Raw genomic sequence first — 22815 nt, 5'->3', positions numbered from 1 at the left:
TTGTTCTCTGGTTCCTCTGCCTTTTCTATATCCAGCTTGAACATCTGAAAGTTCATGGTTCACATACTGTTGAAGTCTGCCTTGGAGAATTTTGAGCATTAGTTTCCTAGCATGTGAGATGAGTGAAACTGTGCAGCAGTTTGAGCATTCTTTGTCATTGCCTTCCTTTGGGATTGGAATGAAAACGGACCTTTTCCAGTTCTGTGGCCACTGCTGAGTTTTCCAAATTTGCTGACATATTGAGTGCAGCACTTCCACAGCATCATCTTTCAGGATTTGAAATAGCTCCACTGGAATTCCATCACCTCCACTAGCTTTGTTTGAAATGAAGGTTTCTAAGGCCCAGTTGACTTTGCATTCCAGGATGTCTGGCTTTAGGTAAGTGATCATACCATCTTGATTATCTGTGTTGTGAAGATATTTTTTGTACAGTTCTTCTGTGTATTCTTGCCACCTCCTCTTAATATCTTCTGCTTCTGTTAGGTCCATACCATTTCTGTCCTTTACTGTGCTCAACTTTGCATGAAATTTCCCTTGATATCTGTAATTTTCTTGAAGAGATCTCTAGTCTTTTCCATTCTATTGTTTTCCTCTATTTCTTTGCATTGATCACTGAGGAGGCTTTCTTATCTCTCCTTGCTATTCTTTGAAACTCTGCTTTCAAATGGCTGTATCTTTCCTTTTTGCCTTTGCCTTGCACTTCTCTTCTTTTCATAGCTGTTTGTAAGGCCTCCTCAGACAACCATCTTGCCTTTTTACATTTCTTTATCTTGGGGATGGACTTGATCATTGCCTCCTGTACAATGTTACAACCTCTGTCCACAGCTTTTCAGGCACTCTCTCCATCAGATCTTACCCCTTGAATCTATTTGTCACTTCCACTGTATAGTTGTAAATGATTTGATTTAGGTCATATATGAATGGTCTAGTGGTTTTCCCTTCTTTATTCAATTTAAGTCTGAATTTGGCACTAGGGGGTTCATGGTCTGAGCCACTGTCCACTCCCAGTCTAATTTTTGCTGACTGAATAGAGGTTCTCCTTCTTTGGCTGCGAAGAATATAATCAATCTGACTTTGGTATTGACCATCTGGTGATGTCCTTGTGTAGAGTCTTCTCTTGTGTTGTTGGAAGAGGGTGTTTGCTATGACCAGTGTTTTCTCTTGGTAAACTCTTAGCCTATGCCATGCTTCATTCTGTACTCCAAGGACAAATTTGCCTGTTACTCCAGGTATTTCTTGACTTCATACTTTTGCATTCCAGTCCCCAATAATGAAAAAGACATCTTTTTTGGGGGGGGGTGTTATTTCTAGAAAGTATTGTAGGTCTTCATAGAACCTTTCAACTTCAGCTTCTTCAGCATTATTGGTCAGGATATAGACTTAGATTACTCTGATATTGAATGGTTTGCCTTGGAATGAACAGAGATCCTTCTGTTGTTTGTTGAGATTGCATCCAAGTACTGATTCTTTTGTTGACTATGATGGCTACTTCATTTCTTCTAAGGGATTATTGTCAAAGTAGTAGATGTAATGGCAATCTGAGTCAAATTCATCCATTCAAGTCCATTTTAGTTTGCTGATTTCTAAAATGTTGATGTTCATTCTTGCCATCTCCTGTTTGACCGCTTCCAATTTGCCTTGACTTATGGATGTAACATTCCAGGTTCCTATGCAACATTGCTCTTTAGAACATCAGACCTCACTTCCATCACCAGTCACATCCACAACTGGGTCTTTTTGTTTGTTTGTTTGTTTTTTGCTTGGGTTCCTTCTTTTCATTCTTTCTGGAGTTATTTCTACACTTATCTCCAGTAGCATATTGGGCACCTACTGATGACCTGGGGAGTTCATCTTTCAGTGTCCTCTCTGTCTTTTCATGCTGTTCATGGGGTTGTCAAGTCAAGAATACTGAAGTGCTTGCTATTTATTTTTCTCCAGTGAACAACATTTTGTTCAGCACTCTCCACCATGACCCATCCATCTTCTGTGGTCCTACATGGCATGGCTCATGGTTTCATTGAGTTTGACAAGGCTGTAGTTCATGTGATCAGATTGGTTAGTTTTCTGTGATTGTGGTTTTCAGTCTATCTGCCCTCTGTTGGATAAGGATATGAGGCTTATGGAAGCTTCCTGATGGGAGAGTCTGAAGGGGAAACTGGGTTTTGTTCTGATGGGTTGGGCCATGTTCAGTAAATCTTTAATCCAATTTTCTGTTGAAGGGCGGGGCTGTGTTCCCTCCCTGTTATTTGACCTGAGTCCAAACTATGGTGGAGGTAGTGAAAATAATGGTGACCTCAATTAAAAGATCCCATGAACGTAGTGCTACACTCAGTGCCCCCAACCCTGAAGCATGCATTTATGTATACTATATATTTATATATAAATTTTATGATTCTAAGTTGCATAAGACTAGGTTTTCCTTCAAACTAAGAAATTACTCTTCAAATTGAGTAACTCTTTGTGCTTCTAGCTGAATTTTCAAAATGATAGGATATGGTTTATATACACTTTGATTATATCAGATATCTCAGTACTGATCCTATTTCAAATGTGTCTTTCTATTGTAACACCATATGCCATGTAGTCCAACAGAATGTGGTCCACTGGAGAAGGGAATGGCAAACCACTTCAGTATTCTTGCCTTAAGAACCCCATGAACAGTATGAAAAGGCAAAAAGAGAGGAAACTGAAAGATGAACTCCCAAGGTCGGAAGGTGCCCAATATGCTACTGGAGATAAGTGGAGAAATAACTCCAGAAGAATGAAGGGATGAGGCCAAAGCAAAAACAACACCCAGTTGTGGATGTGACTGTTGATAGAAGCAAGGTTCGATGCTGTAAAGAGAAATATTGCATAGGAACCTGTAATGTTAGGTCCATGAATCAAGGCAAATTGGAAGTGGTCAAACAGGAGATGGCAAGAGTGAATGTCGACATTCTAGGAATCAGCGAACTAAGATGGACTGGAATTGGTGAATTTAACTTAGATGACCAATATATCTACTACTGTGGGCAGGATCCCTTAGAAGAAATGGAATAGTCATCATAGTCAAAAAAAGTCCAAAATGCAGAACTTGAATACAATCTAAAAAACGACAGAATGAACTCTGTTCATTTCCAAGGCAAACCATTCAATATCATGATATTCAAGTCTATGCACTGACCAATAACACTGAAGAAGCTGAAGTTGAATGGTTCTATGAAGACCTACAAGACCAATTAGAACTATAACCCAAAAAAGATGTCCTTTTCATTAGTAGGGACTGGAATGCAAAAGTAGGAAGTCAAGAAATACCTGGAGTAACAGGCAAATTTGGCCTTGGAGTACAGAATGAAGCAGGGTAAAGGCTAGTAGACTTTTCCAAGAGAACACATTGGTCATAGCAAAAACCTTTTTCCAACAACACAAGAGAAGACTCTACACATGGACATCACCAGATGGTCAACAGTGAAATCAGATTGATTATATTATTTGCAAGCAAAGATGGAGAACCTCTATACAGTCAGCAAAAACAAGACCAGGAGCTGACTGTGGCTCAGATCATAAACCCTTTATTGCCAAATTCAGACTTAAATTGAAGGAAGTGGGGAAAACCACTAGACCATTCATATATGACCTAAATCAAATCCCTTATGATGATACAGTGGAAGTGAAAAATAGATTTAAGGGACTAGATCTGATAGACAGAGTGCCTGATGAACTATGGATGGATGTTCGTGACATTGTACAGGAGACAGGGAACAAGACGATCCCTAAGGGGGGCGGGGAATTAAAAAAGGGAAAATGGCTGACTGAGGAGGCCTTACAATATCTGTGAAAAGAAGAGAAGTGAAAAGCAAAGGAGAAAAGGAAAGATATTCCCATTTGAATGCAGAGTTCCAAAGAATAGCCAGGAGAGATAGGAAAGCCTTCCTCAGTGATCAATGCAAAGAAATAGAGGAAAACAACAGAATGGGAAAGACTAGAGATCTCTTCAAGAAAATTATAGATACGAAGGGAACATTTCATGCAAAGATAGGCTCAATAAAGGACAAAAATCGTATGGACCCCATAGAAGCAGAAGATATTAAGAGGAGGTGGCAAGGATACACAGAAGAACTGTACAAGAAATATCTTCACAACACAGATAATCAAGATGGTATGATAACTTACCTAAAGCCAGACATCCTGGAATGCAAAGTCAACTGGGCCTTAGAAACCATCATTTCAAACAAAGCTAGCGGAGGTGATGGAATTCCAGTGGAGCTATTTCAAATCCTGAAAGATGATGCTGTGAAAGTGCTGCACTCAATATGTCAGCAAATTTGGAAAACTCAGCAGTGGCCACAGAACTGGAAAAGATCAGTTTTCATTCCAATCCCAAAGGAAGGCAATAACAAAGAATGCTCAAGCTACTGCACAGTTGCACTCAACACATTAGTAAAATAATATTCAAAATTCTCTGAGCCAGGCTCAGCAATATGTGAACTGTGAACTTCCAGAATTTCAAGCTGGTTTTAGAAAAGGCAGAGGAACCAGAGATCAAATTGCCAACATCTGCTGGGTCATCGAAAAAGCAAGAGAGTTCCAGAAAAATATCTATTTCTGCAGTGTTGACTATGCCAAAGCCTTTGTGTGAATCACAATAAATTGTGAAAAGTTTGGAAAGAGATGGGAATACCAGACCACCTGACTTTCCTCTTGAGAAAAGCTGTATGCAGGTCAGGAAGCAACAGTTAGAACTGGACATGGAACAACAGTCTTTTTCCAAATAGGAAAAGGAGTATGTCAAGGCTGTATATTGTCACCCTGTTGACTTAACTTATATGCAGTGTACACCATGAGAAACACTGGGCTGGATGAAGCACAAGCTGGAATCAAGACTGCCAGGAGAAATATCAATAACCTCAGATATGCAAATGACACCACCCTTTTATCAGAAAGTGAAGAAGAACTAAAGAGCCTCTTGATGAAAGTGAAATAGGAGAGTGAAAAAGTTGGCTTAAAGCTCAACATTCAGTAAACTAAGATCATGGCATCTGGTCCCATCACTTCCTGGCAAATAGTTGGGGAAAAAGTGGAAACAGTGACTGATTTTATTTTGGGGGGCTGTAAAATCACTGTAGACTTTGATTGCAGCCATGAAATTAAAAGACGCTGACTCCTTGGAAGGAAGTTATGACCAACCTAGACAGCATATTACAAAGCAGAGATATTACTCTGTCAATAAAGATCTGTCTAGTTAAGGCTATGGTTTTTCCAGTAGTACATGTATGGATGTGAGATTTGTACTACAAGGAAAGCTGAGGGCTGAAGAATTCATGCTTTTGAACTGTGGTGTTGGAGAAGACTCTTGAGAGTCCCTTGGACTGCAAGGAGATCCAACCAGTTCCTTCTAAAGGAAATCAGTCCTGGGTGTTCTTTGGAAGGACTGATATTGAAGCTGAAGCTCCAATATTTTGGCCACTTGATTCAACGTGTTGACTCATTTGAAAAAACCTTGATGTTGGGAAAAATTGAAGGCAGGAGGAAAAGTTGACGACAGAGGATGAGTTGTTAGTTGGCATTACCGACTCAATGGACATGAGTTTGGGTAAACTCTGGGAGTTGATGACGGACAGGGAGGCTTGGCGTGCTGCGATTCATGGGGTCATAAAAAGTTGGACATGACTACGTGACAGAACTGAACTGAACTGATGCCATGTAGCATTTCCACATAGAATGATTGACTTAAGCAATCTGATCATGATATTTCCACCACATGTAAATCTACCTTTTATTCACTTAAGGCAGCTATTTTTGTTGGTGTAAATGTTATTGTGGTTTTGCACCATGCATTTAAATTCATTATGACTAGACAGCTAAATCTTTATTGATCAAAATAGGAACCATTATAATAAACACATTTCTACCAATAAAAAATAAGTTGATTTATTTCTGTAACATAAAAATCCATGCTTAGGGATTCAGTGAAATCTTGGAAAGCATTTTCTGCATCTTGCTGATCGTGGAAGCATTTTCTCTGCAAAATGTTGTCAATGTGCCTGAAGAAGTGGTAGTCAGTTGGTCAGAGGTCAGGTGGTGAATATGGTAGATGAGACAAAACTCCATAGCCCAATTCATTCAACTTTTGAAGCATTGGTTATGTGATATGCAGTCGGGCATTGTCGTGGAGAATTGTACCCTTTCTGTTGACCAATACTGGCTCCAGGCATTGCAGCTTTTGGTGCATTTCAACGATTTGCTAAGCTTACTACTCAGATGTAATGGTTTCACTGGTATTCAGAAAGCTATAGCAGATCAGATGGGCAACAGTCTGCCAAATAGTGATCATTAACTTTTTTTGATGAAAGTTTGGCTTTGAGAAGTGTTTTGGATCTTCTCTCAGAGCAACCACTGAGCTGTTCATTACTGGTTGTCATATAAAATCCACTTTTCATAACATATCACAATGTGATTGAGAACGGTTTGTTGTTGCACAGAATAAGAGAAGATGAGACTTAAAATGATGATTTATTTTTTTTAAATTTTCAATCAGCTCATGAAGTACCCACTTACTGAGCTTTCTCACATTTCCAATTTGTTTCATGTCAAACGACCTTAGAATGGTCAACATTGAGTTCTTCAGTAACTTCTTGTGCAGTTGTAGAGGACCAGCTTTGATGATGGCTGTCAGCTGGTTAGCAAATTCTGATGGTTGGCCGTTATTCCCATATCTTCAAGGCTTGTGGCTTCTTTTCAAAGTTTCTTGAGCCACCACTGCACTGTATGCTTGTTAGCAGTTCCTGGGCAAAATGTATTGTTGATGTTGTGAGTTGTCTCCACTGCTTCATGACCCATTTTGAACTCAAATAAAAAAATTAATCAAACATGCTTCTTGTCTAACCTCATTTCCCTAGTCTAAAATAAAGATAAAATAAACAGCAAGTAATGTCATTAGCAAAAAGAAAAAAAAAGAAGGGAGAAATGTGCATTAAAATGATATATGGCATAACCACATTTATTAAGAATGGTGGCTCAAATACTAAAGAGACTGCCTGCAATGCAGGAGACCTGACTTAGATCCCTGGGTTGGGATTAGTCCCTGGAGAAGGAAATGACAACCCACTCCAGTATTCTTGCCTGGAGAATTCCATGGACAGAAGAACTTGACAGACTACAGTCCATGGGGTCGCAAACACTTTCAGTTTCACTTTTCCATTCCATTATCAAACAGCAAATTTCAACAGTGCAAAAGCCGAGATTAGCTTCGCACCTATCTAGTAGATGCTAGAAGTGAGAAGCATGCCAACTACATTCTCAATATGCTCTGAGAAGGGTATTCTGGGTAAATAATTTTCTGTTTATCTTACTCTAAATTATGATAAAAGTCAATGTTTAAAATCTTTCTGAGAGTTAAGTATGTTATACATATGAGACTATTTAAAAAGTCTAGTCCTACCACATAAATTAGTAAATAATAAAAATAAATTTCAATCTTCCTTTATGGTTGTGTCAAACAAACAGAAACATTAATTTGAGATAATTTTATTATATATGACTTAGAAGAAAAAAGAAAAAAAAAGGACAAGGCTTTAAGTGCTTTACAAAATATGAAACTTTGATAATTAAATAAATCAAAAGCTATAAATTTGTTTCAAAAGTATTTCTAGCTGTTTAAATCCTCTGCCACTAAGTTCATTTACTAATAACTTCTAAAATATTGTTTAATCATTAAAGAAATCTTGGATATGGAGAGGTATATCTAATAGTACTCCTGTTTCTTACTTTGAGATTTTTTTTTAATAATAAATGGCAGCATGCCATGCAACAATAAAGCAAAAACAAAGGACAAAAAGAGTATTTCTGTATAGTACTTAAAAGTAATTTGGAAAGTCATATGTTCATCATATAAATGATGGCTTCTGAAATTTGATTCTTAGAATTTCATAAAAATTGTTTTCCAATAGTCATTTTGAAGCATTTATCCATAAAAAGAATTCTAGACACAAGACTTGAGTTTAGTGTTACACAAATTGCCTATTGTTTATCACTCAATCATGTCCAACTCGGTGTGACCCCATGGACTGTAACTCACCAGGCTTCTCTGTCCATAGAATTCTCTAGCAAGAATACTGGAGAAGGTATCTGTTCCCTTCTCCAAGGGATCTTCCTGACCCAGGGATCAAACCTGGGTCTTCTGCATTGGAGGCAGATTCTTTACCATCTGAGCCAACAGGGAAGCCTATATATTTTAAAAGTATGCATTGAAACATGTATATTATCTATAGTGAAACAGATCACCAGCCCAGGTTGGATGCATGAGACAAGTGCTTGGCCCTGGTGCACTGGGAAGACTCATAGGGATTGGGTAGAGAGGGAGGTGGGAAGGGGGATCGGGATGGGGAATACATGTAAATCCATGGCTGATTCATGTCAATGTATGACAAAACCCACTACAATATTGTAAAGCAATTAGCCTCCAACTAATAAAAATAAATGAAAAAAAATATAATACATAATAATAAAAAAGTATGTGGAATAAATGGCAAACATTGAACTACATAACTTGATTTAGATTCCATAATCTTTGAAGGAATCATGAGGAAAAGATTACTATTCTTATGACACTTATGTGGTGTTTTTGAATTATAAAAACGGTCTCCATTTTGCCTTCTCTGATTGTATTGACAATACCCATACAATTTCAAGATACTTGATTTTAAGGGAAAAGGTTTTGCATCAACACTATTAGATCCAAAGAAAAAGTAATATTTATAAGGGCATAAATGCTAAAATGACCTTTGTTTAATATTTAAGTACAAGCCAAAAGGTGTTGATAAAAGAGTGTTCACTATGTTCTTTGTAAGATGATTTTTACTTTTAGAATAAGTAACAGCCATCATGTTACACAAAATAATCATGTTTTAATGTGTCATTGGGCTCCAAAGAAATGAAATCTTTCTTTTCCACATTCTCATTTTCTCATTGTTTTTTTTTTTTTTTTTTCTTATTCTTATACCACTCACTGTGGTAGATGTGTTTTGGGAAATATGATATTGAAAATTGTCCATCAGTCATCAGCTAAACATTTAGAAAGAGACCTTCACATTTCCTAGTGACAGACTACATAATTTATCATTTATCTGTGCACTCTTGAGTAATGCATAATTCCCCACAATGGGCAATCAGTAACTCAACTGGCCTTGATAACTTGCTAAGGTATTATGAGAAATTCTTTATCACGTTTTGAAGGGTACCATAATGTTATGTGTTTTGAATTTGGGCATTAAAAAAAGGTTAAATTGTTTACATTATTCCTTTGATCTGGCAGTACATTAAAAACAAAAATGGGGGAGACACATGTATACCTGTGGTCAGTTCATGTTAATGTATGGCAATAAACATCACAAAATTATAATCATCCTACAGTTAAAATAAATAAATTAGTTAAAAATTAAAATAATAACAAAATAGCTTGGCCACTTTTACACAAAGATCCATCTAGACACTCACAAAGGCTTGGTTTTAACCCAATCCTTCTGTCAGTCTTCAACGAATTAAATACTGAGCTTGAATTCTTGGTGTTTAGTCCCTGATTGTAACTAAAAAGGTTTGCAGTCACTCCCTGACCACACATATCCTGATTGTCATCTTCTTCTTGTTGTATTGCCTTGCTTTTCTTGTGACAAATTCTGTGTGAATGAAAATGAAAAGCAAAACCAAAAATTAAATGAAAGAAAATAGGTGAGGGCAAGCATTATCTACTTTGTTGACTTTTTTAAAAAATAACAGATCAATCCAGTGAGGCATACAAAGTTTGAAAATATCACTACAAATACTGAATAAATGTTGTCTCATTATTGTGTCTCTCACATTTGAAGGCATTTGGTATGAAGAATGACATGTGAAAATAAATTTAATACAGTTCCTCATTCTAGTTATGCTGCTGATTGCCTTAGTAAGAAAACAGATGTTTTGCCATGGTAAAAATGTTTTCCATCATGGCTTATGATCATTTTATTTTCCCATGGGGGAGGGGGGAATCTTCATTATTGACAAATCCTTTACATTTTCTAAGCTATCTTTTGAAGCATTTTAAGTGCATTACATTAGATTAGCTAGGTGGCATGGTATGGTAAGATCTATAAACTACTTTATGTGGTCCTTGTGCCTGTAATAAGTTGATTCAGTCGTGTCTAACTCTGACCACATGTACTGTAGCCCACCAGGCTCAGCTGTCCATGGGACTCTCCAGGCAAGGATACTGAAGTGAGTTGGCATACCCTCCTCTGGGGATCTTCCTCACACAGGGATCCAACCCATATTTCTTAAGTCTCCTGCATTGGCAGGTGGGTTATTTACCACTACTGCTACCTGGGAATCTGTTTTATGGTCCAGTTTGTCTGATTTTAGTGTCAAGCTTAAAACGATGTGATTTCACTTCCTTCTCTTGAAATCTCCTTGTTTTGGTTGCAAAACACACAAAAACGTTAGTCTTAGGAAAAGAGTATAAACTATGACCTAATGTGGGGGCAGAAAAATGGAGTGGTGCAAATGATTAAATGTATGCTAATCACAATTTAGGAGTCATTACCTTTAGAAGAGGGGAAGTTTCCCAACACTCTAAATGCAATCAGAAATCTCTATATTTTAATTTCTTAGTTAGAAAACCATAGAAATTATTATAAATAACAAAATGGAGGCAGAGTACTTATCAAGAAAGCAACTTTATTTTCTAATTTATTATTATTTTAATTTATTTAATTGGAGGCTAATTACTTTACAATATTGTAGTGGGTTTTTTTTGTTTGTTTGTTTTGCCATACATTGACATGAATCAGTCATGGGTGTACATGTGTTCCACATCCTGAACACCCCTCCCACCTCCCTCCCCTTCCCATCTCTCTGGGTCATCCCAGTGCACCAGGCCTGAGCACCTGTCTCAAGCATCAAACCTGGACTGGAGAACTATTTCACATATGATAATATACATGTTTCAATGCTATTCTCTCAGATCATCCCACCCTCACCTTCTCCCACAGAGTCCAAAAGATTGTTCTATACATCTGTGTCTCTTTTGCTGTCTTGCACATAGTTATTGTTACCATCTTTCTAAATTCCATATATATGTGTTAGTATGCTGTATTGGTGTTTTTCTTTCTGGCTTAATTCACTCTGTATAATAGGCTCGTTTCATCCACCTCATTAGAGCTGATTCAAACGTATTCTTTTAATGGCTGAGTAATATTCCATTGTGTACATGTACCAGTTTTATTATCCATTCATCTGCTGCTGGATATCTAGGCTGCTTCCATGTCCTGGCTATTATAAACAGTGCTGTGATGAACATTGGGGTACACGTGTCTCTTTCAATTCTGGTTTCCTAGGTGTGTATGCCCAGCAGTGTGATTGCTGGGTTATATGACAATTTTTTTCCAGTATTTTAAGGCATCTCCACACTGTTCTCCATAGTGGCTGTACTAGTTTGCATTCCCACCAACAGTGTAAGAGGGTTCCCTTTTCTCCACACCCTCTCCAGTGTTTATTGTTTGTAGATTTTTGGATAGCAACCATTCTGACTGGCGTGAGATGGTACCTCATTGTGGTTTTGATTTGCATTTCTATGATAATGAGTGATATTGAGCATCTTTTCATGTGTTTGTTAGCCATCTGTATGTCTTCTTTGGAGATTTGTCTGTTTAGTTCTTTGGCCCATTTTTTGACTGGATCATTTATTTTTCTGAAATTGAGCTGCAGGAGTTGCTTGTGCATTTTTGAGATTAATTCTTTGTCAGATGCTTTGTTTGCTATTATTTTCTCACATTCTGAAGGCTGTCTTTTCACTTTGCTTATAGTTTCCTTCTTTGTGCAAAAGCTTTTAAGTTTAATTAAGTCCCATTTGTTTGTTTTTGCTTTTATTTTCATTACTCTGGGAGGTGGGCCATAAAGGATGCTACTGTAATTTATGTCGGAGAGTGTTTTGCCTATATTTTCCTCTAAGAGTTTTATAGTTTCTGGTCTTATGTTTAGATCTGTATTCGATTTTGAGTTCATTTTTGTGTATGGTGTTAGAAAGTGTTCTAGTTTCATTCTTTTACAAGTGCTTGACCAATTTTCCCAGCACCAATTGTTAAAGAGATTGTCTTCCCCATTGTATATTCTTGCCTCCTTTGTCAGAGATAAGGTGTCCATATGTGTGTGGATTTATCCCTGGGCTTTCTATTTTGTTCCATTGATTTATATTCCTGTCTTTGTGCCAGTACCATACTGTGTTGTTGACTGTAGCTTTGTAGTAGAGCCTGAAGTCAGGCAGGTTGATTCCTCCAGTTCCATTCTTCTTTCACAATATTACTTTGGCTATTTGAGTTTTGTTGTATTTCCATACAAATTGTGGAATTATTTGCTCTAGTTCTGTGGAAAATACCGTTGGTAGCTTGATAGGGATTGCATTGAATCTATAGATTGCTTTGGATAGTATACTCATTTTCACTATATTGATTCTTCCAATCCATGAACACGGTATATTTCTTCATCTATTTGTGTCCTGTTTGATTTCTGCCATCAGTGTTTTATAGTTTTCCATATATAGTTTTTTGTTTGTTTCTTTATGTAGATATATTCCTAAGTATTTTATTCTTTTTTAAATGAAGGAAAAAACATTGATTTTTATTTCAGTTCTGGCATTTACCATCTGTTGTTTCTATTCTATTGGAGTTTAATTGCTTTAAAATGTTGTGTTAGCTTCTACTATACAACAAAGTGAATCAATTATACATATGAATATTTGTATATTCCCTATTGAGCCTTCCTCTCCTACCCCTCATCTCAATCCTCTAGGTCATCACAGAACTCTGAGCTGAGCTTCCTGTGCTATAAGCAGTTTCCCACTAATTATTTTAAACATCACAATGTATATAATGCAATACCATTTTCTCAATTCATCCTACCTTCTCTTTCTCCCTCTATGCCCAGAAGTCCATCCTCTATGTCTGGGTCGCTATTCCTGCCTGCAAATAAATTCAACAGTACCATTTTTCTAGATTCTGTATATATCCATAAGTATACAATATTTGTTTTTCTCTTTCTGACTTACTGCACTCCGTATGGCAGACTCCATATTCATCCATATCATAACAAATGACCTAGTTTCATTCCTTCTTATGACTCAGTAGCATTCCAATATATATAGGTACCATATCTTTTTTACCCATTTATCTGTTGATGGACAATTAGGTTGCCTATGTCCTGTCTATTGTTAATAGTACTGCAATGAATACTGGGTTACATGTTTCTTTTTGAATTATGGCTCTAAATACTTTTTTTCCCCCTTTTTTGTATGACATGATGTAAAAGTTTTATAGTCCATATGCATAAAACAAATCTATATTTAAGTAGATACCTCAGGGTTACAGGGCTTTCCTCATAGCTCAGTTGGTACAGAATCTGCCTGCAATGCAGGAGACCCTGGTTCAATTCCTGGGTCGGGAAGATCTGCTGGAGAATGGATAGGCTACCCACTCCAGTATTCTTGGGCTTCCCTTGTGGTTCAGCTGGTAAAGAATCCACCTGAAATGTGGGAGACCTGGATTTGATCCGTGAGTTGGGACGATCCCCTGGAGAAGGGAAAGGCTACCCACTCCAGTATTCTGGCCTAAAGAATTCCAGGAACTATAAGGTCCATGGAGTTGCAAAGATTCAGACACGACTGAACGACTTTCACTTTCAGTTTCACTCAGGGTTACACTTACGTGACAATTAAAAAAAATTGTGGTAAAAATAGCAATGTTAGTGTTAAATACATTCTAAGTGTTTCAGGCTGAGTCACTTTGCTACTGTCAGCATTGAGGTAAACAATCGAGTGATTGAAGTTCAGCTGTAGAAATCTCCAGGCAAAATAAAGGCTTCTGAGGTAGGAGGTAGTGCATTCTTTTTTTTTTTTTTTTTTCCCTCAAGGATGTCTGTTTAGGATGAAGTTGGATTCTAAATAACAACTAGAGAGAGTAGGAAAAGACTGGGTAAGGATTTTGTTTTGTTTTGTTTCAGAATTCCATCTAAGGAGAGAGATGACCATTACAGTATTCCAGTCCAGGTAAATCAAGAAATCAGTACAAAATAGATATAAAAGATTGATGGACATGTTTTGGGGGATGAAATTGGGGAATATATGATAAGTAAGTGAATCAATGACCAGGACCTTACTCCAGGGTGCCTTATGTGCTCTTGAAAAAGCAAGACTACAAGAGCATTCACAACTGAGGGCAGTTAGAACTCCTTTTCCATCTCCTAGTTTGACTGCAATGCATTCACTATCTGAGTGACGCTGAGTCTCCAAGTGAAATTTCTTCAGTGAGTGCAACTCCTCATGTTTGAGAAACTTATTCAGGAAAATGCTTTTCAAAAGTATTCAGTTCCTTATGAATACAACTGCTTGAAAGAAATTCATCACTCAAGAGTCTGTGCTTCACAATTTATTTTATAGAGATTATGCACTGGTGGCCTATTGGCCAAATCCAATTTTTGAAATTACTTTGTTTATATGTTTACAGTGCTTTAAACCATTTTGAAATAATTCCTATTTTTAAAATCAGATAAATATGTGGATGTCAGGCTCTTGGTGAGAAATTGGTTACAGTTATAGTGTACTCACATTTCTACATGAAAAAAATCAAAGTGATGTAAATTGATACTTTCTACTTAAGCATAAGCCGCATCATCATTCCACCTAATCTGTTTTGCATATTTATACTAATTTATCTACCAGGCACTTGGGCCTTTGATTTTTCAACTACAAGCTTACCAGTATTTGCTTCCCACTTCTTTTCTTTATATTCTCTGGTAAACCAGAAATATTTCCTGTGCATTTCCTTGATTCTTCAAATCTTAAGCATTGACTATTAGAGAAAGAGGGGCTTTCCAGGTGATGCCAGTGGTAAAGAATTCTCCTGCCATGGACAGGGAAGCCTGTTGGACTACGGCTTTAGGATCAAAAGGAGACATGACTGAAGTGACTTAGCATCAGAGAAAGAATCTCCCTCTGGAAAAACTCACAGTTTGAAGCTCATGGACAAAAGTGGTATAGCATTATGTCAGTTGCTAAGGTTTGAATTTGAAGTCCAAGACATGCATTCCTATGACACTAGCAATTTCCATGACTACACTAAGCCTCAGCTACTTTATCTAGGAAGTGAAGAAATTTAGTGTATAGTGTAATATTATGTCACATATTTGTATATATTATATGTGTATATATAAACATTGGTTAGTGGTCGATTTAGTCACTAAGTTGTGTTCGACTCTTGGGACCCCATGGACTGTACCTGTAAGACTCCTCTGTCTATTGGACTTCCCAGGCAAGAGTACTGGAGTGGATTGCCATTCCCTTTTCATATATGTGTATATATATATATGTATATATATATATATATATATATACACACACACACACTAAATATATGTATATATATATATATATATACATATATACATATACACACACGTGTGTGTGTGTGTGTGCACGTGGGCACGTGTGCACGCTAATATACAGAGATGGCAATGACGACCCACTCCAGTACTCTTGCCTGTAAAATCCCATGGACGGAGGAGCCTGGTAGGCTGCAGTCCATAGGGTCGCGAAGAGTCGGGCACGACTGAGCGACTTCACTTTCACTTTTCACTTTCATGCATTGGAGAAGGAAATGGCAATCCACTCCAGTGTTCTTGTCTGGAGAATCCCAGGGACGGGGGAGCCTGGTGGGCTGCTGTCTATGGGGTGTACAGAGTCGGACATGACTGAAGCGACTTAGCAGCAGCAGCAGCAGCAATGCTAATATATGTATGCATACATATACATACATATATAGACGTGCTAAATTGCTTCAGTCGTGTATGACTCTTTGTGACACTATGGAATGTACTACCCTGCCAAGCTCCTCTGTTCATGGGATTTTCCAGGCAAAATACTAGAGTGGATTGCTATGCCCTCCTCCAGGGGATCTTCCCAACCCAGGGATTGAATCTGCATCTCTTATGTCTTCTGCATTGCAGGCAGATTCTTTACCACTGAGCCAACAGGGAAACCAGAGGATAATATAGGTAAATACAATATAATTTGTTGCAGAGAAATAATAGAATAATAAAACAATAATATCTAACATATATTGAGTGCTTTCCTATATGCCTGACAGTTCTCTAAGTGCTCTGTATCTGCATCTCATCTATTCATGGGAACACATTGTGAGTTTGGTTTTATTGCTATCTATATCTATAGATGAAGATTTAAAGTAAGTACTCTGACTCCAGAGGCTGTATTAATGCTTGCAAAAATTTTAACAAGATACATGAGCTAGGTTTTCTAATGGATGCAGGTTGTTTGATTTTTTATTTATTTTTTTCAATCAGTTTATTATGGAGTATCTGGATAAGACCATAGGAGAAGAAATACCTTTGTGGCAGTTGCCTTGGTTCACATTACTAAAAGAAGCAAAGCACATCATGTTAGACCCTCCTATTAAGAAACCCAGTTAATTAATTAATAAATTGCTTAGTCAACTAAATGTTATTGAGTGTTAACTGATGTGATATTTATTTCCATGGTAATCTAAGATTTCAGCAAATCTGAAGTCAATTAACTTTTTTGAAAGAGAAACACTAAGGATGGGCCTGAGGTCAGTAAAGCAGTGATCTGCAAAATATTCTCCTTTAGAATTGACAAAATTCAGGACTCCAAACTTGGATCACTCCAAAGGGCAGGCAGTCAGCTCACCTTGACCTTTTGCTGGACTCTCTTTGATAGATACAATTGGCATTTTCTTAAAAAGGGTGGTAGTGATGTTTGAAGTACATTGCAAACTCATGATGATTTCTTAGAAATAAAACCACACAAATTCTTGTTAACTCAAATGGAGCCAGACTGTCACTAAATTGTTTTCTGTGTGAAAAGTTCTACTCCAAGAGCCCTTCATCTCCTAAAAACTCTGATTTGAAGCTGTTTAAATGGTGGTCTATGAACGGCATCCCTATGAATGCACTATGGAAAACCCTATATTATGACATTTTATTAAGCTAACTACAGTGAGGATAATGCTAGAGCAGTTATCCAGGAAAAGAGAACCAAAGACACTCTTTTCCACCCAGCTAAATTCTGTGTTCTTGCTATTTTTTAAATACATTTGACATTATTTTTTGAACATTACCTATAAGAAGTAGACAAGCAAGTGAACAAGGCAAGATCATATATACACACACAAACCTGCAAAGTCATAAGAATAGTTATGAAAACTTGATCACATATTAAATGCTATGTATGTGGCTAGCATTCCCAGTAGTTCAGCTGGTAAAGAATCTGCCTGCAATGCAGGAGAGCCCAGTTCGATTGCTGGGTTGGGAAGATTCCCTAAAGAAAGAATAGGCTACACACTCCATTATTCTTGGGCTTCCCTTGTGGCTCAGACAGTAAAGAATCCACCTGCAATGTGGGAAACCTGAGTTTGATCCCTGGGTTGGGGAGATACCCTGGAGAAGAGAATGGCTACCCACTCCAGAATTCTTGCCTGGAGAATCCCCATGGACAGAGAAGCCTGGAGGGCTACAGTCCATGGGATCGCAAAGATTGGGACACAACTGAGCAACTTTCAGTTTCTTTCACTTATGGTGATTATGTACACTTTACACGTTTTAAATATGTTATTTCTATAAACCATCCTATGGTCTGTATACTATGATCACCTTCATTTTATAGATGCAGAAACTGAGCCCTGAAAAGGTTACATAATCTCCTTTACACTGTGCAGCTGTTATATATCACAATCAAGATTTAAATACTTGCATTCTGATTCTGGACCAGGACCTCTTGACCACTACCCACATTGTTACGAATACTTTTGATATACTATTTATTTAAGCACCATAAAGATCATATATAGAAGGTTGTTGAAAAGTCCAGAGTGGCTAGGTAACTTGCCTCCTAGAAGCAGAGTTCTAAAGTCGTGATTACTATGTAAAACCCATTATTTTTTCTCAATTCCTCAATACCACATTCACAGTAACACTTGTTCAGTCACCAAGTTGTGTCCAACTCTTCATGACCTCATGGACTACAGCAAGCCAGGCCTCCCTGTCCCCCAGCATCTCTCAGAGTTTGCACAAGTTCATGTCCATTGCAACTATAGACAACTTCAAAGCTCATCCATGAGACTATTAAACATACCACAGGCAATATATTCATTAAGCCTCTAAGTAATGAACTATTGAGAACAGGAAGCATGAGTTCCATGTGAGAAGTTTCAAGGCAAAGGCTGACCTGAAAGTCTTCCTTCAAGACAATGGCAGGGCTTGTATATTCTGAAAGGAGAATGTTTGGTATCCCTTGTAATAAATCCTTTATAGTAAACCCAGAATGTATAAAAGATGTACTTTAGAATAGAATATGGCATGTTCCAGAACCAATAATAATTGAAGTCTGGATCTTTATACTTTTCCTTGACGAACAATTTGCTCAATCTGGCAAGGTGTTGGACATTTTAAAAGGCCATTAGATGCTTAACATCTAAATGTGCTAGTTTTAAGGCACCGTTCTGGAGTCAAACTCAAGTAGAGACAATTTCCAGGTTAGAGCTGATACTGAATATAGTGCTCATAGTCCAAGATGTTGAATAATTTTGAACAAGGTGATTGTTTTTTGAGCATCTTACACTTTTTGTTATGTTCTCAATTTGTGACTCGATAACACCTTAGAATACTTTTCCTCAAAAGAGATATTTAGGGAATTATTTCCTGTGATGTAGTTATGGACTGTATTAGTTTTAAAATCAGTTGTCTATATCTGTTCTAATTGAATTCCACCACCATTAAATAAGATCATTTTTTAAATTGCCAAGAACCATTTTAAAATGCAACTTACTTATAGCCTTTCTATTACAATTCAAATAATATTGCTGCAACTGCAAAATTATAGATCATATAATGAATTGAATCACACTGCTTTTTTGTTTGTTGTCAAAATTTAAATCATGGTTTGTAATTTAATTCTGTGATTCTAAAATGCATGATGATTTGATGGTATTCATTTGCCTTTAAATAAAATCACACTGATGAATATATATTAGAAGTTAGTTACTTTCCAAATTTATGCAGCTCTTGTAGAATCCAATTTGTAGCAATTAAGCCAGAAATACTGACAAGAAGAGTTTAAGAGATAGAGCAAATTCTAGAGAAAGTAATAGGGAGGTACATTGAGCTCAGCTGAGCTGAGTTTAATTAAGCAGCTTGAAAAGGTGATTAATATGTGGAGGCAAAAGAAATAAAATGTCCTACTGAGGTGCATAGTTATATATGGATGTGAGGGTTGGATTATAAAGAAAGCTGAGCACCAAAGCATGATTCTTTTGAACTCTGGTGTTGGAGAAGACACTTGAGAGTCCTTTGGACAGTAAGGAGATCCAACCAGTCCATTCTAAAGGAAATCAGTCCTGGATATACTTTGGGAGGACTGATGCTGAAGCTGAAACTCTGATACTTTGGCCACCTGATGCAAAGAACTGACTCATTGAAAAAGACCCTGATTCTGGGAAAGACTGAAGGTGGGAGGAGAAAGGGACAACAGAGGATGAGATGGTTGGATGCATCACCAACTCGATGGACATGAGTTTGAGCAAGCTCTGGGATGTGGTGATGGACAGGGAAGCTTGGCATGCTGCAGTCCATGGGGTTGCAAAGAATCAAACACAACTAAGTGACTGAACTGAACTGAGGTACATACCATCTGAACTGAGCAATATACTAGATACTCCCTGTAAGCCATGGACCAGGTTAGGAACAAGAATTTTGAAGATGCTGTGCCTGATGTCTGGAAGAAGCTTTTTGTCTTTTAATTGCATTTGTCCCTATTAGAAGACATCTGCAAAATTATTTTCCCTTATCATCTTTGTCACTTGATGGAAAAGGAAAACTCGGCACTCTATTCTGCCTTGCCTGACTTCCCACTGGAGTTCCTGCTAGCTTTCTAATTTACTTGGCACTAAGCAAGTTTCCTCTGGCAAAGAGTGAGTGACTCAATGTTTGGAACACGACACATCAACAAAATCTAGATTGAACCTTGAAATCACTTTGATTCAGATAATGTGAGACACCTGTATCTGAGAGAAAATTATTTATTACAAAAGATAATACTCTCTAAAACAGAGAAAACCAGGTAAGGAGCTCTAAATTAGCTTGAGAAAGAGAATATTCATTGTAGATACTATTGATGTGTTCCAGAAGATGACCTATAAAGAAAATACATTTAAAAGAAATATTAGCAGAAGTCCTGGAAGGGTACAAATTACATTTTTAAAAATCCTACTAATGTTACTTATTATTTAATTAAAACAAATTGTTAAATTCTTATAGACCATATAGAGTGGTATATATATATATCTATCTATCTATCTAGAGAGGTAGATTTATAGACAGATACAGATCTCAATGTTTATGTCCTATAATATAACTAAATTGATTTTGGCCAGCTGGTATTTAAAATAGAAGGTGAGAAATAGGGGAAATTACTACTCTTTTAACTAATCAATTATTTAATCAACCTGTCTATTTATCTGTTTATCTTCTACTCATTCTTTCAGTTAAATATATTTTATTGAAAGCATACAATATCTGTGTTGAGGATAATGAAGCAGAATAAAATCAATACTCTTTCATGAGACATATAACTTAGAAGGGGATAATATGTAAACAGTAATTTGCAATACAGACATGTCTGTAGAGCTCCATTCTTCATGTTAAGCAGGAAAATGAAATTGTCTTGTTGCAAGAGAACCTATCTAAGGCCACTTCTGCATCAGCATTCAACTTCTGCGTATAATCTCTTACATATATGCCCTCACAGAGACACTAGCTTCAGCATCATTTTTTAAAATTCTTAATCAGCATGGCAAGATAGTTGATAACTGTTATTTCTTAATGCTGTGGATTACAATATGCTGCTGCTGCTAAGGCGCTTCAGTCATGTCCGACTCTGTGCGATCCCATAGATGACAGCCTACCAGGCTCCCCCATCCTTGGGATTCTCCAGGCAGGAACACTGGAGTGGGTTGCCCTTTCCTTCCCCAATGCTTGAAAGTGAAAATTGAAAGTGAAACCACTCAGCTGTGCCTGACTCTTAGTGACCCCATGGACTGCAGCCTACCAGGTTTCTCTGTCCATACAATATGATGTATAATAAAATTTCAATCAAGTTAAATATATATATATGAGGAAAATATAGGTTTGGCTGAGACTATGAATTGCTTCGCATGAAGTTACAGGAGATACTTAATTATAAGTACTCTTGGGCAGTGGATCTGCTCCATGGAAGATAGCAACTCCTAGGTGGCAGATTGATCCCAGGATAGCCTGCAAGTTCTGAACGGCTGATTGGCTCTGGTTTGGCAGTGGTGAGGCTGGGGTGCTTTCCACTCCGGGATGTCCTCCACCCTTCCCCAGATCCCCTCTCCAGCCACTCCAGCAGGGTCATTGCCTCTACCCCCAACCTCACATTGACCAACACCCAATGGCCAGTGAAGGTTTACATGCTCAGTGAGGACCACCAGTGGGACAACCAATGCACCAGGCATGTAAACAAGCTACTCTGAGTGGTTGAAGGCCATGTTCATTCTAGGTAGGGCCTGACAGAACAGGGTCCACTGGAGAAGGGAATGGAAAACCACTTCATTATTCTTGCCTTGAGAACCCCAGGAACAGTATGAAAAGGCAAAAAAGATATGACACTCAAAGATGAAACCCTCAGTTTGGTAGGTGTCCAATATACTGCTGGGAAAGAGCAGAGAAATAACTATAGCAAGAATGAAGACAATGAGCCAAATCAGAAAAGATGCCCAGGTGTGGTTTTATCTGGTGGTGAAAGAAAGCATCAAATTGATAAAGAACAATATTGCATAGAAACTTGGAATGTTAGGTCCATGAAAGTGAAAGTCACTCAGTTGTGTCTCTTTGTGAGCCCATGGACTGCATAGTCCATGGAATTCTCCAGGCCAGAATACTGGAATGGGTAGCCTTTCCCTTCTCCAGGGCATATTCCCAACCTAGGGATTGAACTCAGCTCTCACATTGCAGACAGGCAGATTCTTTACCAGCTGAGCCACAAGAGAAGCCCAAGAATACTGGAGTGGGTAGCCTATCCCTTCTGCAGCAGATCTTCCTGACCCAGGAATCACACCGGCCCATCAATCAAGGTAAATTGTGTATGGTAAAACAGGAGAAGGCAAGAATGAACATTGACATTTTAAGAATCAATGAACTAAAGTGGATTGGGTGAATTTAACTCATATGACCATTATATCTACTACTATGGGAAAGAACCCCTTAGAAGAAATGGAGTAGACAACATCTAAACAAGAGTCTGAAATTCATTATTTAAATGCAATCTCAAAAACAACAGAATGATCTGTTCATTTCCAAGGCAAGCCATTCAATATCACAGTAATCCAAGTCTATGCCCTGGGCAGTAAGGTTGAAGAAGCTGAATTTGAATGGTTCTATGAATATCTACAAGACCATTTTCTAGAACTTACACACAAAAAAGATGCCCTTTTCATTATAGGGGACTGGAATATAAAATTAGGAAGTCAAGAGATACCTGGAGAAACAGGCAAATATGGCCTTGGTGTACAAAATGAAGCAGGTCAAAAACTAACAGTTTTGCAAGAGAATGAACTGGTCATAGCAAACAATCCTTTCCAACAACAAAAGAGAAGACTACACATGGACATCACCAGGTGACCAATACTAAAATCAGATTGATTATATTTGGAACTCTGCAAAGACTTTGCAACCAAAGATGGAGACGCTCTATACAACCAGCAAAAA

The sequence above is a fragment of the Odocoileus virginianus genome, chromosome 17 (genome assembly GCF_023699985.2).
Source record: "Odocoileus virginianus isolate 20LAN1187 ecotype Illinois chromosome 17, Ovbor_1.2, whole genome shotgun sequence".
NCBI lineage: Eukaryota > Metazoa > Chordata > Mammalia > Artiodactyla > Cervidae > Odocoileus > Odocoileus virginianus.
This window is presented reverse-complemented; position numbering follows the sequence as displayed.